This window comes from Papaver somniferum, chromosome 5 (genome assembly GCF_003573695.1).
Source record: "Papaver somniferum cultivar HN1 chromosome 5, ASM357369v1, whole genome shotgun sequence".
Classification (NCBI taxonomy): domain Eukaryota; kingdom Viridiplantae; phylum Streptophyta; class Magnoliopsida; order Ranunculales; family Papaveraceae; genus Papaver; species Papaver somniferum.
Genome location: NC_039362.1, coordinates 64,634,224 through 64,652,745, shown reverse-complemented (window position 1 = coordinate 64,652,745; position 18,522 = coordinate 64,634,224). Strand labels below are relative to the sequence as shown.

Below are 18,522 nucleotides of genomic sequence, written 5' to 3'. Positions count from 1 at the left end.
TTCTTTGTAGTTAAATTAATATATGGTTAATTGGTATTTGATACTTACATTTTATCTAATTTAGGAGGGCTGGTACCCGAACCTAACATTGACTTTGATCGACTCTGTTAAATTAAAACAAGACCAAGATTGTGCTATCCAAACATGTTATTAGGGTTCGAGAGTTAAAAGAGTTGTATACATGCTATTGCCTATTGGAAGCAGTTAGGGGCATTATTGTTATTACACATATGATGACTACACTCGTGGGTCTCGTGTGTATTAATAAGGGTTTACCAACTTTTTGTCCCCCTGGCTCACTCTCACTCAGTCTCTCTCTGCCTCCTCTGTTTTTTTTTGTCATTTTTTGATCTCTTTCTTAATCTTCAATGGAGGTAAAGCTGTTGAAAACAATCTCACCAACCATTACAAAACCTAATGGATTCAAATCTTTTTCAAAACCCATTTCTTCTTTCACTTTCAACACCAAGCAACATCATGGGTTTAGATTAAACCCTTCAGTTTCATCAAGAAAAACATCTCTCACAATCCAAGCCAGTGCAGCTTCTTCTACCTGGTAAACTCAACCACTCTTTCATTTCTTTCTTTCTGAAATCCTCCTTCTTGTCTTGGGAATTTTGACTATGTTGATAATAATTGACTTATAAGTTTTTCTGCATACATTAGGTCTGAATTTAGAAGGAAAATGGATTATTTAAGCCCCTTTTGATAGATTAAGTGTTTTTTTTTCCTATATGTTAATCAATCTATGAGAATTTTTTGCTTCATTGTAATATGTAATGTATGCAATTTCACTGCAGTTTGTCTTATTTTGCAATCTTTGTTCCACATGTTTTGACACTAGGACTTACTGTTTTTGTATAGCATGGACAAAAAGAAAAGGGTTGATGAGAGTGAAAGCTTGACATTGGATAGTAAGATACTCATTGATTCATCAAGAAGAAAGTATAATATTTAGTCTTTTGGAGAGGGCTCAGTATTGTTACAATGGCGATACATATGACTATGATGCATTTGATATGGATGGTTTCCATGGTTCTTTGGTTGAGTACATGGTCATGGAAACTGAGAAACTTCATGCGCAGGTAAAATTCTGACAGAACAAGGTTTAGATAGCTTTTCTGATGGAGATGTTTATTTATGTTTTGTTTGACATTAGGTGGGGAGATACAAAAGTCCAGATGAGCACCCATTCTTTCCGGAAGCCTTACCTGAGCCTTTATTACCTCCAATGCAATATCCACAGGTATGCTCGAGGTGTATATAGAGCTGGAATGTTACTAGCATTTGTTATACAATGTTTGGGATTGTTGTAGCCTTTTAGGTATATAAGTTGTGAATACCCTTTGAAAATTGGCCGGGTGAACTCGACTTATACGTGCAAATACGCAAAGTCTAAAAGAATCTAAAATTGGTCAAGTGATGTCAGATTTGCCTAGATATTGCCTATTCTAAGTTTAGCATTGAGGGGAATTTGTTCTAACTTGGTCTTGGATTTCTTTCACTTATTAAGGTATTGCACCCTATTGCTGACTCTATAAACATCAATCGAAAAGTTTGGGATATGTATTTTACCAATCTTCTTCCAAGATTGGTTAAGAAAGGAGATGATGGTAATTCTGGGTCATCTGCCCTTTGCGATACACTATGCTTGCAGGTCTGCATTTTGATCAGCTTTGATAAACACCTTGTCAATCAATTCTAATTAGAGTTAAGCAGGTAAACTTTGGGATTCCCTACTGAGTTCTGAGTTTTTTTACATTGTATTTGCAGGTACTTTCAAAGAGAATCCACTATGGTAAATTTGTAGCTGAGGCGAAATTTCGAGCCTCCTCCGACTTATATGTTCCTGCCATTAGAGAACAAGTACAACATCTACCTCCATGGATAATTCTCAATTCACATTTCTGTTGTCTAATTCTTAAGATTTTTGTTAAGATTCTTTGGTTATTCTTCTTGTATTAATTTGGTGAACTTTGTAGGATCCAGCAAGACTGATGGAATTGCTGACTTACGAGTCAGTGGAAGCAGCAATCAAGAAAAGAGTAGAGATGAAAACCAGAACCTACGGGCAGGAAAAAAGTTTTATTGAAGAGAACGATGGAGCTGATCCTGTTTACAAAATTAGGCCTAGCTTGGTTGCTGATCTTTATGGAGATTGGATCATGCCATTGACAAAGGAAGTTCAGATTGCTTACTTGTTACAAAGGTTGGATTGAAGTAAAAATAGGAGGCCCTTCCATCTAGCGCTGTTACCCCATGTAAAATTTCGACTCAAATGCGGTAAATTTAAACTACAGCCTTCTTTGAAATTAATATTGGATGCATATGATTCATGCGGTATTCTTTTCAAACTTCGTGAAGCAAATTTTAAACCCAGTCTATCTTTTGTTTTCATGATCTGAATATTTTAATTTGTACATTTCCTACAATTTCTGTCAATAAAGATGAGAGTAAGCATGCAATCAATATCACTAACAGATTCAAGAATACGATGTTTTTATAAAATAATGTATTACTTGTAAATATTAACATGTAAAAATACTAATCTGATAACAGATATGTCAGATTTCTCTGCTATCGGTCTTGACATTAGAACGTATGAGAATGCTAGCTAGTTAGGGTTGTCACATATGATCAGTGGGTACAACCTAGTGTTTCTGGTGACAAATAGCATAGCATGCCCATTGAAATTTGAAGGAGATTGTACATCATCTCATTCATATTTGTTAGCAGGGGTAATAATGTAGGAATCTGATAGTCTTCATCAACATCATTATCACCATCACCATAAGTATCACCTTCACCTTCATCTTCATACCCACCTCCACCTTCACTCTCGCCTTCACCGTCACCCTCACCATCGACACCTCCATGACCATCACCCTCGTCTTCATCATAAGCTACTGTAGCCGCAGCTGCATTATTAACAATCTCTATGTTGCAAAAATCTGTATTGGTCATTGCTTCGTCTACGTACATATTAACTCCATCATATTCTTCATCATCAACATCTTCCATTGCATATTGAAGAGAAGTGATAGTACTGTTATAGTAGTCTGAACATGTTTGCATGCTTGACATATACATGCTCATGTTGGTCAGAGATGTGTTGTTGCTCATCCAATTTTGTATGTAATCCAAAACATTAGATGCATTTGTCCTCGCAAGGTCGATTGATATCTTCAGTAAGGTTGAGACATCCTCTGCATCATAACTTCGAGCATCAGATTCTAATGAGGAGATGCAGAGGTCATAAAATTGAGTGTGACCACAGGTATCTTCCATAGGTGGCACTCCCTGATCCTCCGGCGCACCCTGATCCTCTGGTGCAGCTGGATCCTCTGGGGTACCTGGATCCTCTGGCGCACCCGGATCCTCTGGTTTACCCTGATCTTCTGACCCAGGATCAGGTTCGGAATCATCAGACCCAGATTCAGGATCATCAGAATCTGATCCAGACTCGGATATAATTTTGGCCTTCACATAAGATTGGTTTTGGAAGAAGGAAATGAAAACAAGAAGCAGCAAGAGTAGAAGTATTTTCTGATTGCGGATTTTAGTAGCCATAATTGCCTTCTCTGCTATCGTGTCTTGCTTTATGACGAGATTGAGTAAGATTTTCTTTTAAATGTCTCTTGCTCTCTTCAGTTTCTCTATCTGTTTGGTTCATGCTTGCTTATTTGTAGGATTAACAATCCAAGTAGTTAGATAGGTACTGGATCTTTATGTGAGTAATAACTAACCCTTGCCCTTGTTGCATGAACTCTGCTTTTAGGTTATCGATTAGTGTCATGATCTTTAATTAGGATGTTAACTTTGGTGTGGGTTCTTGATCTTTAAAAACTTAAGTATTATTTTGTTATATCCATGCAGCTATTGATGCCCCTCCTGTTTAGTTTTGTTTTTTGTTTTTTGGAGGTGGGTAAGAACAAAGTAGTTTTTCTCCATATATAAAATGTGAAAGTTGATTATTTGATCTTTTAGTCCCCTAAGCCAATCCCAATAAGCAGTCGGTAGGAATCATTTGAAACCAAACTTGAAAAACTAGTTTATATGGTGAAATAGTCGGGACTCGGGTTTAGTAGCAGTGAAATTAAATTTTCATCTAAGAGTTGGTCTTTGTATATGATCTCTGCTCTATTTCTATATGAATTCTGCAACTGACAAATTATGCTTTTATTCTTCTCATTTATATCCAATTTAAGACTACAGTTTGTTAATGAAATTTCAAACCTAGTTGATCAGACCGACCTCCCTTGCAATTTTTGAGGATCACATTTAATGAATGATAAATGAAGGAGATGAAAGCAATGAGGATATTAGTTTTTGATTGCCAACACTTCATGAACTTAGGTTGTTACTGTGTGTCTTTGTGTGTCGCTTGATGTCCGTGCTTTGATCGCTTATGCTATTTTAGTTACTGTAACCTCTGCATTACCTGAACTTTAGTGTCTATATGCCGTGATTAAAAACTAATTTTGATCTTTATTCTTCGATTTTTAAGAGGTCTGATCTCGTCATAAATCATAATTGATGAATTCAGAAAGCTTAAATGTCAAATCAACCTTGGAGTTCAAAATTCAAATTAAGACTATTTCTTAAGATTACTAGATAAACTGTTTCTTAAGATTACTCGTGGAGGTAATTTTAGTTTCATTCATGCGACTCTTAACTTACTGTATTACATTAGCACCAAATATGCATATATAGCTAGACTCAGCCTAGTTGAAAAAAGCTACATTTGATAATTAGCTACAACCTGTTGTATTTGGTGACAAATAACAAAGCACGTCTATTGAAATTTGGAGAAGATTAGACATCATCAGATTCATATTTGATAATGTGGGATCTATTGTAAAAGTGGAGACTCCATCATCGTCCTCATCATCTTCGTCATTATCATAAAGAACATCATCTTCTACCATTACGTATGCAGAATCATGAATAGCTATATCGCAAAAGTCAGGACCAATAATAGCTTCATTTAAATACATATTAACTCCATCGTAATCCTCTGTATCAACATCTTGAATTGCATGTTGTAGAGAACTGATTGAACCATTGATATACTCTTCACATGTTCTCATGCTGCGAGTAAGGTTCACTTTTGTGTCGTTGGTGTTAGTATTATTGGCAATCCAACCTTCAGTGTAAACCAGAATGTTCGATGCGTTGGTCTTAGCAATGTCGATCGAGATTCTCAGTAAACGTTTCAAATCAGTATTTGCTTCAGAGCTCCGAGAATCGGATTCTAATGAAGAGATGCAAATGTCATAAAACAGAGTGTGATTGCAGGTATCCTGCAAGAGATCTCCACCCTGCAACTCCTCTGAGTCGAACCTGGCTGCTGCACTGGTATGAGAATGGAAAATGGAAATGAAAACAACAAACATGATCAGGAGAGTCATATGTTGAAGATCAAAATTTGCAGCCATTCTTGTTTTCTTCTTAGACTTAGCTTCTTGGTGTACTTTTATGGACGATGAAAATGCATAAATTGTGCTGTTAAATTTCTCTCTGCCCTTTCACTTTATACATTTGTATGTCCATGCACTACTTTATTGTTTACAAAGTGGTAATTAGGTTTATGTGACAACATGATCTTTATGTGAGCAACCCTCTTGCTAGCTAGCTCTTGGTGGACTACTCTTCATCTGCTTTGAGGATTAGGAGGTAAATAGGCAGAAAATGAATAACCGAAAATAAATCGATGTTAGAGCATTTTCTTCCACAAATATCCCAAGTAACTTACAAGTTAGTAGACTGGTGACAATTCTGACTTGGCTAATATGGGAAAATATCGAAAAAAGCTAAAGGTATACCAAATTTCATAGTCCTATTGTGGACCAGCGAAATCCAACCATTTAAACCAATTTTACAGGCCCCACCCCATAGATCTCAACGGTCCAGGAGATTGCTCTATAATTGGTGCACATTTTTGGTCCCCCCAGATGCATCCGGAAAATATCGGGTATTCTGTTAGAAAAACATGCTATATTCATATAGCAGTATCGGGCATCAGCATAGTATAGGTGCTCACTGATACCAGATGCATACAGATATGGTACATGTATGAGCCAGTCACGGGCCTAGCAAGGGGCTAATCTAGATTATAGCCCGTTCCTATTTTTGGCCCAAAAGAAAAATCATGTAAGAGAGTTTGTTACAAGGGGAAATTAAGCTAAGGCCCAAAAAGTATATTATTCTTATTGTCAGGTCAAGATATTTTTCAGCTTCTGTGACACCCATAATTATTTATAATCATGAAAAATATTTGTATGACTCGTTATGCATCATATATTTTCAAGAGTATAATTAGTAAACAAATTATAAAATTAACATATCTAAAAAACCGTGCCTTGTAATTTAACAAATTCTATCTCGTTAGAAGATTTTAAAGAAATCCACATAACGAGTACAGACAACAATACTAAATTCAATTTTTTTACGAAAAAGTCGGAGGTAATTGTTCTTTTAGACAAAAATTTCGAAAATTGATTACATACTCGTTATACGGCCAGCAAAAAAGATGCATAACACAATATGCAGACACCATAAAAGATGCATAGCACGTTATGCAACTGTATGTTTGTACATGCATCCATTATTTTGGTTATGCAACCACTAAAACGATGTATATATTTAAAAAATAACATTCCAACAAAAAAAAATGCGCAACGAATTATGCGGCCACCACAAAGGATGTGTAGCTTCTTATTCAACCATATCTTAGTTCACGCATTCACTAATTTTGTTATGGAACCACTAAAATGAAGTACATGCCTAAAACAAAAAATTCCATGAAAATAAAGACGCGTAAAGAACTATACTGTCATTTTCTCGGCTTTATAACATGTTATGAATCCATTTTCGTAGATGTTTGATTTTAGTGCTTGGAAAAAAAGTTGATGCATAATGTATGCACAACCATATTTTTCCATGTGTATCAAGTTATGCATCTATTTTCTCAGACATATAAAAAATTATGCAACTGAAAAAGAGGGGGTCCAACAACCACACCCAATATTTCGCTTAGCAATCTGTATGGACAAACTCCAATATATTTTTAAGAGAATCAACTAGACAGTCAGACTCAATTTAATAAAAGTATATCAAAGAGTTATATCTCACTTTCTCGATTCAATACTTACTCAATCAAATAGAAATCTGCGAATCTAATTGAATACAAGAGAAACCACTTGAACGGTACATAAGATCAATGTTCAAGGATCAATCAATTTCAATCAACAACCAAAGGTTGTATTTCCCAATTGATCGATTCAATGCACAACCTGTGATATTTCAATTATATAATAAAATATAATGCGGAAAAGAAATAACACAGACACCAGAAGTTTCGTTAACGAGGAAACCGCAAATGCAGAAAAACCCAGGGACCTAGTCCAGATTGAACACACACTGTATTAAGCCGCTACAGACACTAGCCTACTACAAACTAACTTCGGTCTGGACTGTAGTTGAACCCCAATCAATCTCACATTGATCTAAGGTATAGTTGCGCTCCGTACGTATCTGATCCCGGCAGGATACTACACACTTGATTCCCTTAGCTGATCTCACCCACAACTAAGAGTTGCTACGACCCAAAGTCGAAGACTTTAATAAACAAATCTGTATCACACAAAAAAGTATACGGTAATAGATAAATCTGTCTCCCACAAACATACCTACGAGTTTTTTTTTCCTCCTTTTGATATATCAAAGTGAACAGGAACCAATTGATAACCCGGACTTATATTCCCGAAGAACAGCCTAGAATTATCAATCACCTCACAATAATCTTAATCGACTAGCGAAAGAAGATATTGTGGAATCACAAACGATGAGACGAAGGTGTTTGTGAATACTTTTCTATCTTGCCTACCGAAGAAATTAATCTCAAGCCAATCTTACGATTGTACTCAAATACGATAGAAACAGCAAGATCAGATCACGCAACTATAGAGAAAATAGTTGGGTCTGGATTCACAATCCCAGTGAAATCTTCAAGTCGTTAACCTACAGTGTCTCGATAGAAACCTAAGGTTAAAGGAGAATCGACTCTAGCTAATACAACTAGTATCACACAAGAGGTGTGGGGATTAGGTTTCCCAGTTGCTAGAGTTCTCCTTTATATAGTCTTTCAAATCAGGGTTTGCAATCAATGTTAGCTTAGTAACAAAGCATTCAATATTCACCGTTAGATGAAAACCTGATTAGATTCAAGCTAATATCTTTCAACCGTTAGATCGAACTTAGCTTGTTACACACAAATGAAATGCACGTTTATTTAGGTTTGTGTAACCGTACCCATACATGTACATTTAGTTGGTTCAACAATAGTTAACCAAATGGTTAGCTATATGAGTACTTCCATATCAACCGTATTCATCTTAAACATAACTAGTTCAAATGACTTAAGAGAACTAGTTAGAGAGTTGTTCAATTGCTTAGATCTCATATAAGTATATAAGACACAATCGAAGCAAAAATGATTTGATTCACTCGAATCAATTCATGAACTTTATAGCCACGGTTTGCAAGTATGCATTCCTTAGTTTATATAAGTTTAAGTTCACGAATGATCGTTTTTAGAAACTAACCCACTTAAGTACGCATACTGATATGCGGACTTAAGTACCTTAAATAAGTTTGTTTACAGTTCACAAACTCCAGCAGAAATTCACGGCGCGTACTGGTACGCGGACTTCAGTTCCAGTTTTCTTGAGCAGCAAAGTATGCATACTTTGGTTCAAGGAATAAGGACTTACACACGTATGAGTTATCACACAATGTTTATATCCTTTCAAGGTTATATTCTAAATTCTCGTTTCAATCATTGAAACATTCTTAGAGGACGTTATATAGTTGTTGTTCTCAAGATCTTTCGTCAAAGCGATTTTCAAGTAATTGAAACTAATATGACTTTCGTCACTAGTAAAGATGAACTTGGCCAAAGCGAAAGCTTACCAACACATATATCGAAAAATAGATAAGCGAGATAAACTTGGTCGAAATAGCAAATGTGTATAAACATAGTCTATGTAGCAATACGACTTTTGTCTCAAGATAGGAGATAGAGTAGATAGAATTTTGAGTGATAGATAAGTTCAAGTCTCCACGTACCTTTTAATCGATGAAGTTCCGCCAGTTCCTTGAGTAGTTCTTCGTATTTGTATGATGATGTCCATGGAGTCTTGAGCTCAATTACAAACTCCAGCAGATTTTCTCGGGAAGAGAACCTTCGACAGTACGCGGACTGGGTTCGCGGACTCTTGTTCCGATTTTCTTGATCAACAAAGTACGCATACTTTGGTTCAAGGAATAAGGACTTATACATGTATGTGTTACCACACAATGCTTATATCCAACAGTGGTTACATAATCTAAACTCTCATTTCAATCATTGAAACATTCTTAGAGGTCGTTATATAGTTATTATTCACAAACCATTTTTCGTCAAAGCCATTTTCAAGTGATTGAAACATAACATGACTTTCGTCACTAGGTATAAATGAACTTGGTCAAAGCGAAAGCTTACCAACACATATTTCGAGAAATAGATAGGCGAGATAAACTCGGCTCGAAATAGCAAATGTGTATAATCAAATTCTATATAGCAAAACGACTTTTGTCTCAAGATAGGAGATAGAGTAGATAGACTTTTGAGTGATAGATAAGTTCAAGTCTCCACATACCTTTTAGTCGATGAAGTTCCACCAGTTTCTTGAGTAGCTCTTCGTCTTATATGATGATTGCCATGGAGTTCTTGAGCTCAACTACACTTTCTATCCTAGTCCGATACTTAGCTATAGTAGACTAGAAATCAAGACTTATAGTTTGATCACTAATATTGACAAACATGCTTGAGATAGCAACGCATGCGAGTTCGACCGAGCAGTGCTCTAACTATCTCCCCCTTTGTCAATTTTAGTGACAAAACTATCAATACATATGGAATACAAAATAAATAAATAAACTTTTTTAGCTTCTCTTCCACATGCATGATCTCCTTGGTTCTTCAACATTACTCGAAATCTTCGTCACTTCCAAGTACTCCAATGATTCCAAAGGTTGTAAGTTTAGCATCATCGTTGTTGAAAATCCGTAGCTATAACAATGAGAAAACAAGAGTTCTCAATCATTGTTACACAATGTCATAGTATTATTGTTAGACCCCTGCTTGGTCGAACTCGCATGCGTTGTTATCTCAAGCATGTTTGTCAATATTAGTGATCAAAACTATAAGTCTTGATTTCTAGTCTATTATAGCTAAGTCTCGGACTAGGATAGAAAGTGTAGTTGAGCTCAAGAACTCCATGGCAATCATCATATAAGACGAAGATCTACTCAAGAAACTGGTGGAACTTCATCGACTAAAAGGTATGTGGAGACTTGAACTTATCTATCACTCAAAAGTCTATCTACTCTATCTCCTATCTTGAGACAAAAGTCGTTTTGCTATATAGACTTTGATTATACACATTTGCTATTTCGAGCCGAGTTTATCTCGCCTATCTATTTCTCGAAATATGTGTTGGTAAGCTTTCGCTTTGACCAAGTTCATCTATACCTAGTGACGAAAGTCATGTTATGTTTCAATCACTTGAAAATGGCTTTGACGAAAAATGGTTTGTGAATAATAACTATATAACGACCTCTAAGAATGTTTCAATGATTGAAATGAGAGTTTAGATTATGTAACCATTGTTGGATATAAGCATTGTGTGGTAACACATACATGTATAAGTCCTTATTCCTTGAACCAAAGTATGCGTACTTTGTTGATCAAGAAAATCGGAACAAGAGTCCGCGAACCCAGTCCGCGTACTGTCGAAGGTTCTCTTCCCGAGAAAATCTGCTGGAGTTTGTAAACTTGTTACAAGCTTATTCCGGGCACTTAAGTCCGCGTACCAAGTCCGCGTACTTAGGTTGGTTATATCTAAAAACGGTTATTCGTGAACTTATACTTATATTAACTAAGGAATGCAAGTTTGCAAACTGTGGCCATAAAGTTCATGAATGGATTCGAGTGAATCAAATCGTTTTTGCTTCAATTGTGTTTTGTATACTTCTATAGATCTAAGAAATTGAACAACTCTCTAACTAGTTCATTTGAGTCATTTGAACTAGTAATGATGAAGAAGAATATGGTTGATATGAAAGTGTTCATATGACTAACCATTTGGTTAACTATTGTTGAACCAACAAATGTACATGTTTGGGTACGGTTACACAAACCTAAAAACATGCATTTCATTTGTGAGTAATAAGCTAAGTTTCGATCTAACGGTTGAAAGATATTAGCTTGAATCTAATCAGGTTTTCATCTAACGATGAATATTGAATGCTTTGTTACTAAGCTAACATTGATTGTAAACCCTGATTTGAAAGACTATATAAGGGAGAACTCTAGCAACTAGGAAAACTAAGCCCCACACCTTCTGTGTGATACTAGTTGTATTAGCTCGAGTCAATTCTCCTTTAACCTTAGGTTTCTTCCGAGACCTTGTAGGTTAACGACTTGAAGACTTCATTGGGATTGTAAATCCAGACCGATACTACTTTCTTGTAGTTGTGTGATCTGATCTTGCTGATTCTATCGTATTGAGTACAATCGTAAGGATTGGCTTGAGATTGATATCTCCGATAGGAAAGATATAAAAGTAATCACAAACATCTTCGTCTCATCGTTTGTGATTCCACAATATCTTCTTTTACCGCGTCGATTAAGATTATTTTGAGGTGATTGATAATACTAGGTTGTTCTTCGGGAATATACGTCCAGGTTATCAATTGGTTCCTATTCACCTTGATTTATCAAAAGATGGAACAAAACTCGTAGGTATTTCTGTGGGAGACAGATTTATCTATTACCGTAGACTTTTCCGTGTGATACAAATTTGTTTATTAAAGTCTTCGACTTTGGGTTGTAGCAACTCTTAGTTGTGGGTGAGATCAGCTAAGGGAATCAAGTGCATAGTATCCTGCTGGGATCAGAGACGTAAGGAGCGCAACTGTACCTTGGATCAGTGTGAGATTGATTGGAGTTCAACTACAGTCCAGACCGAAGTTAGTTTGTAGTAGGCTAGTGTCTGTAGCGGCTTAATACAGTGTGTGTTCAATCTGGACTAGGTCCCGTTTTTTTTTTTTCATTTGCGGTTTCCTCGTTAACAAAACTTCTGGTGTCTGTGTTATTTTTTTTCCGCATTATATTTTGTTATATAATTGAAATATCACAGCGTTAAGTTCAATCAATAAGAATATCCAACCTTTCGTTGTTGATTTACATTGATTTACACTTGGATATTGGTCTTTGGTACCATCCAAGTTATCTCTCTTGTATTTAATTAGACTCGCAGACTTATATTTGCTTGAGTAAGAATTAAATCGAGAGATCGAGATATTATAACTCTTTGATATACTTTATTAAGATTGAGTCTAGTTGATTCTCTTGAAAGTATATTGGAGTTAGTCCATACAGATTGTTAGTCTAAATATTGGGTGTGGTTGTTTTACCCCCGCTTTTTCAATTGGTATCAGAGCAGGCAAACACGTTTAAAGACCTTACAAGTCTGTGTTTGTGGCAATCTGGATCTGAGGACAGAATCTCTTCTCATGCATATACGCATACCAAGATGTCTTCTAAATCTTTTAACTATACCAAATGTCTTGGGAATACCTCAAAGGATTACTCCTTAGCTGATTCTTCCAAATCCCGAGGTAGGAAGATTGTTCAAATGTTGACATCTCTCCCTCCAATGAGACATTCGACACTATGACAAAAGCTGAAATGGAGCTCACCAGAATCTCAAAAAATTCTACTGAGGCTATTGATTTTCAGGATCATGCTCAGCTTATTGATGAATTTGAAAAGTCTCTTGGTCGAGAACATGAACTCTATAACCTCATTGAGTTCTTCTCTAACAATATTGAAAAACTTCTCCAAGAAACTACTTTACAGCGTGAAAAGATTAGTGTTCTTGACGATATTGTCAAGGAAGACTCAATTAGAGAAAAATGTTTGATCGAGACACATTCATCAGATCTAAATAGACTTCGTGTGGAACATGAGAAACTAGGTGCATCTCTTACTCTAGCCCATGAACAGTGCAGATCCTTGGAAAAGGAAAACTCTGTCTTAAGGAGAAATTATTCTATACCAACTAATTTTCATGAATTACAACACATGAAGAAATGTCCTCGAGAAGAAGGTTGTGTCAAGAAGGATTTACGTGATTTACAATCTTCTCATATGGTTATGAAGTTAACACAGGTGCCAATTATTGCTTCTCCTCCACGAACCTGTACATTCTGTGGGGAAAAGAATCACTATACTATTCATTATTTTTCCAGGAGGAAACAAATCTCAAATCTTCATAATTTGCTTCTTTCTACTATCAATGGAGTAAATATGTCAACTTCTGCAGTGAATCTCGTGCCCATAGAAAACCAGAAACCTTATAAAAATGATCTCTTTTCTATAAATCATTACAGAGTACACGTTCATCCCAATGGTATAAATTCATGTGCCAGTAATGAACACATTCACTGTGTTTATAAGAATGAATCTTGTAAGTCTAAGTCTAGAAAATGGATTTCTCTCTATCATGATGCTCTTGAACCAATCTCAAGAGGTCCTAGATTTAGTCCTCAGAGAAAACCTTCTGACGGATATGTTAAATTTTTGTTGTGTTTTACTCTTCTGGGATGAAAGTCAACCGAAGAAAGGCGAAGAACACAAAGATCAAACTGTCAGATGATATGTACAACTCCTTTCTCAATGATCATAGTGGTATTATTTCTCACTCTACCACCTGATTCTAGGTATTCTTTTCCCTGTTCTAACTTGAGAGGTGCAAGAATAATAATTGGGAAATGCTCAAGTATGTTGTATATTATTTTTTTCTGTTTGTGTTTTTGTGCTGACGGTCCACAAACGTTTGCGTCATCCTCTTGCGAGTTCATAGGGTTTCCATAAGAAGAGTTTCCTTCTCCTGTTTACAAACACATATATATATTTACTCTATACTGTGTTTTTTCCATCCCTGTCAAAAAAAAATTATATGGAGAACTCTACAAAATCTCAAGAGATTGGGCATCTTGATATGGAGGATGACACTCAAGGACGTGAATCACTTCAAGAGCTGGTTCTAAAGAAGATTCTTGAAAGAAAGGATCACAACTCCTGGATTGATGATTCCGTCAAGGATTTAATACGTTTTCAGAACGATTCAAAGGTCGAGTTTGCAAATCTTCACTGCAAATAAACCAACTCTTAGATGGTCAGGACAGAATCCTTGCTAATCAGAATATTCTGATACGGAATCAAAAGAAGCTCATCATGGACTGGTCAAGGCTAGACAGCTTGCTCGGGTTGTTGATCGGAAAGTTAGTGTTCTAACTCACGGATATAGTGTGTCTACGGTCAAGAGAGTAAAGGAAATCAGTGATACCTTCTTTGATGGATTCATTGAAAGGTATGAGGTTCTAAATGAACTTTGATTTCAATTGCCTAGTAAATCTTCGTACAAAAAATTTATTTTCTTGTTTTGTTTAGAAGAATAACTAGATTCTGGAATAGCCATTATTGTGATTACACATAGCTATGTCCAACATTTTCATCTTCATGTTTTTAGGTTTATTTGTTTAAATTCTAAAGATTGTTTGGAAGATGATTTTTGCAGTATTAATCTTTATGGTTTTATATATTGCAATTTTTTATTGGATATGTGTTTTCGTCCGTGAACTATGATTGTCCCATACCTTGTCAAAATTTAAGTCTTTCGTATGTCGATATGCATGTATTGATAAAAGAATGAATGAACTTTTGATATTACAAAAGTTTTAAGCCTATTATGTCATTATGCAAATATTGATGGAAGATAGGATGAACTTTTGTTTACGAGGATTATGTCTATTGTATGTCATTGCGCAAATAGTGATGGAAAATAGAATGAATCCTTGGTTATTCCGCAGTATTGATCTTCCCTGATCCATATTTTTATGTATATAATGTGACGTTCCGTAAGTTCTATTATGTCGAGCATGACCAATTAAATTTATCACTTTTTGTGGTTAATTTGGTTGTATATTTCCAATTAAATTAATCATGGGTTCTCTTGTGGTTAATTTAATTGAGTATTTTTGGATTCAAATTCATATTCGTATGTGATTTGTTATGTCCAAAGAAATCCTTCTTTTCTTATGAAATTAAGGTCGCTCTTATTGTTCTTTCGGGAATGACATTTTATGGGGGATAGTTCTTAATTCAACTTGCGCTTAATTGCCAAATCTTTGTGGGGAGTGCGGCTGTGGAATATTATAGGAGTTATCTTGTATCTTTATAAACTCCTTGATGAAAGCATTTATGAAAGCATTTAGCTTCGGCTATATGATTGCATCTAAACAAGTTGATATGTGCTTTCTTTTGGTCATGAAATGTCTCTATGGAAATTTTCATTAGAACCCCGTTTCCGTACCTCTGCCAATTTTATTGACAAAAAGGGGGAGAATTAATGTGTAGTTCACACTACAAATACATATGGTTTTCGAATCATTATGTTAGGGGGGGTGGTTTCCATGTGATATGGAGTATTGACTAAGGGGGAGTGATACATATCACCATAGTATTGTTGTCGAAGTTGTGATACAATTGAACTTTAATGTTGTATAATAATACTATGAAACTGTATAAAAATGATTGAGAATTCTTGTTTTCTCATTGTTATAGCTACGGATTTTCAACAACGATGATGCTAAACTTAGAACCTTTGGGATCATTGGAGTACTTGGAAGTGACAAAGATTTCGAGTAATGTTGAAGATTGGGCATGTGGAATATGAGCTACAAAAGTTTGTTTATTCATTTTTGTATTCCATATGTATTGATAGTTTTGTCACTAAAATTGACAAAGGGGGAAATTGTTAGAGCACTGCTCGGTCAAACTCGCTTGCGTTGCTATCTCAAGCATGTTTGTCAATGTTAGTGATCAAACCTGTAAGTCTGGATTTCTAGTCTACTATATCTAAGTCCCGGACTAGGATAGAAAGTGTAGTTGAGCTCAAGAACTCCATGTAAATCATCATACAAGACGGAGAGCCACTCAAGGAACTGGTGGAACTTCATCGACTAAAAGGTATGTGGAGACTTGAACTTATCTATCACTCAAAAGTCTATTTACTCTATATCCTGTCTTGAGACAAAAGTCGTTTTGCTATATAGACTTTGATTATACACATTTGCTATTTCGAGCCGAGTTTATCTCGCCTATCTATTTCTCGAAATATGTGTTGGTAAGCTTTCTCTTTGACCAAGTTCATTTACCAAGTGAGGAAAGTCATTTTATGTTTCAATCACTTGAAAATGGCTTTGGCGAAAAATGGTTTGTGAATAACAACTATATAACGACCTCTAAGAATGTTTCAATGATTGAAATGAGAGTTTAGATTATATAACCATTGTTGGATATAAGCATTGTGTGGTAACACATACATGTATAAGTCCTTATTCCTTGAACCAAAGTATGCATACTTTGTTGATCAAGAAAATCGGAACAAGAGTCCGCGAACCCAGTCCGCGTACTGTCGGAGGTTCTCTTCCCGAGAAAATCTGCTGGAGTTTGTAAACTTGTTACAAGCTTATTCCGGGTACTTAAGTCTGCGTACTTAGGTTGGTTATATCTAAAAACGATTATTCGCGAACTTATACTTATATTAACTAAGGAATGCAAGTTTTCAAACCGTGGCTATAAAGTTCATGAATCGATTCGAGTGAATCAAATCGTTTTTGCTTCGATTGTGTCTTGTATACTTCTATAAGATCTAAGAAATTGAACAACTCTCTAACTAGTTCATTTGAGTCATTTGAACTAGTTATGGTGAAGAAGAATATGGCTGATATGAAAGTGCTCATATGGCTAACCATTTGGTTAACTATTGTTGAACCAACAAATGTACATGTTTGGGTAAAGGTTACACAAACCTAAAAACGTGCATTTCATTTGTGTGTACAAGCTAAGTTTTCGATCTAACGTTTGAAAGATATTAGCTTGAATCTAATCAGGTTTTCATCTAACGTTGAATATTGAATGCTTTGTTACTAAGCTAACATTGATTACAAACCCTGATTTGAAAGACTATATAAGGGAGAACTCTAGCAACTGGGAAATCTAATAGCTAGTTGTATTAGCTAGAGTCGATTCTCCTTTAACCTTAGGTTTCTACAGAGACCCTGTAGGTTAACGACTTGAAGACTTCATTGGGATTGTGAAGCGAGACCGATACCACTTTCTTGTAGTTGTGTGATCTGATCTTGTTGATTCTATCGCATTGAGTATAATCGTAACGATTGGCTTGAGATTGATATCTCCGATAGGCAAGATATAAAAGTAATCACAAACATCTTCGTCTCATCGTTTGTGATTCCACAATATCTTCTTTCACCGCGTCGATTAAGATTATTATGAGGTGATTGATAATACTAGGATGTTATTCGGGAATATATGTCCGGGTTATCAATTGGTTCATGTTCACCTTGATTTATCAAAAGACGAAACAAAACTTGTAGGTATTTCTGTGGGAGACAGATTTATCTATTACCGTAGAGTTTTCTGCGTGATATAGATTTGTTTATTAAAGTTTTCGACTTTGGGTCGTAGAAACTCTTAGTTGTGGGTGAGATCAGCTAAGGGAATCAAGTGCGTAGTATCATGCTGGGATCAGAGACGTAAGGAGCACAACTGTACCTTGGATCAGTATGAGATTGATTGGGGTTCAACCACAGTCCAGAGCAAAGTTAATTTGTGGTAGGCTAGTGTCTATAGCGGCTTAATACAGTGTGTGTTCAATCTGGACTAGGTCCTGGGGTTTTTCTGTATTTGCGGTTTCCTCGTTAACCAAACTTCTGGTGTCTGTGTTATTTCTTTTCCACATTATATTTTGTTATATAATTCAAACATAACAGGTTGTGCGTTAAGTTCAATCAATTAGAATATCCAACCTTTGGTTGTTGATTTACATTGATTGACACTTGGATATTGGTCTTTGGTACCATCCAAGTTATCTCTCTTGTATTTAATTAGACTCGAAAATTTCTATTTGCTTGAGTAAGAATTAAATCGAGAGATCGAGATATTATAACTATTTGATATACTTTATTAAGATTGAGTCTAGTTGATTCTCTTGAAAGTATATTGGATTTAGTCCATACAGATTTCTAGTCGAAATTCTGGGTGTGGTTGTTGTACCCCCGCTTTTTCAATTATTACACAATATCAAAGTTCAATTGCATCACAACTTCGACAACAATACTATGGTGATATGTATCACTCCCCCTTAGTCAATACTCCATCTCACATGGAAACCATTCCCCCTTACATAATGATCCGAAAACCATATGTATTTGTATTGTGAACTACACATTAATTCTCCCCCTTTTTGTCAATAAAATTGGCAAATGTACGAAAACTAGTGGGATCCTAATGAAATTTCCATAGAGACATTTCATGACCAAAAGAAA

The 18,522-nt window shown here is 35.7% G+C and overlaps 1 pseudogene; it reads left to right on the top strand.

Moving 5' to 3' along the window:
* The first annotated feature begins 353 nt into the window (after positions 1–353).
* On the top strand, positions 354–2,455 carry LOC113277473 (annotated as a pseudogene).
* Positions 2,456–18,522: the final 16,067 nt, after the last annotated feature.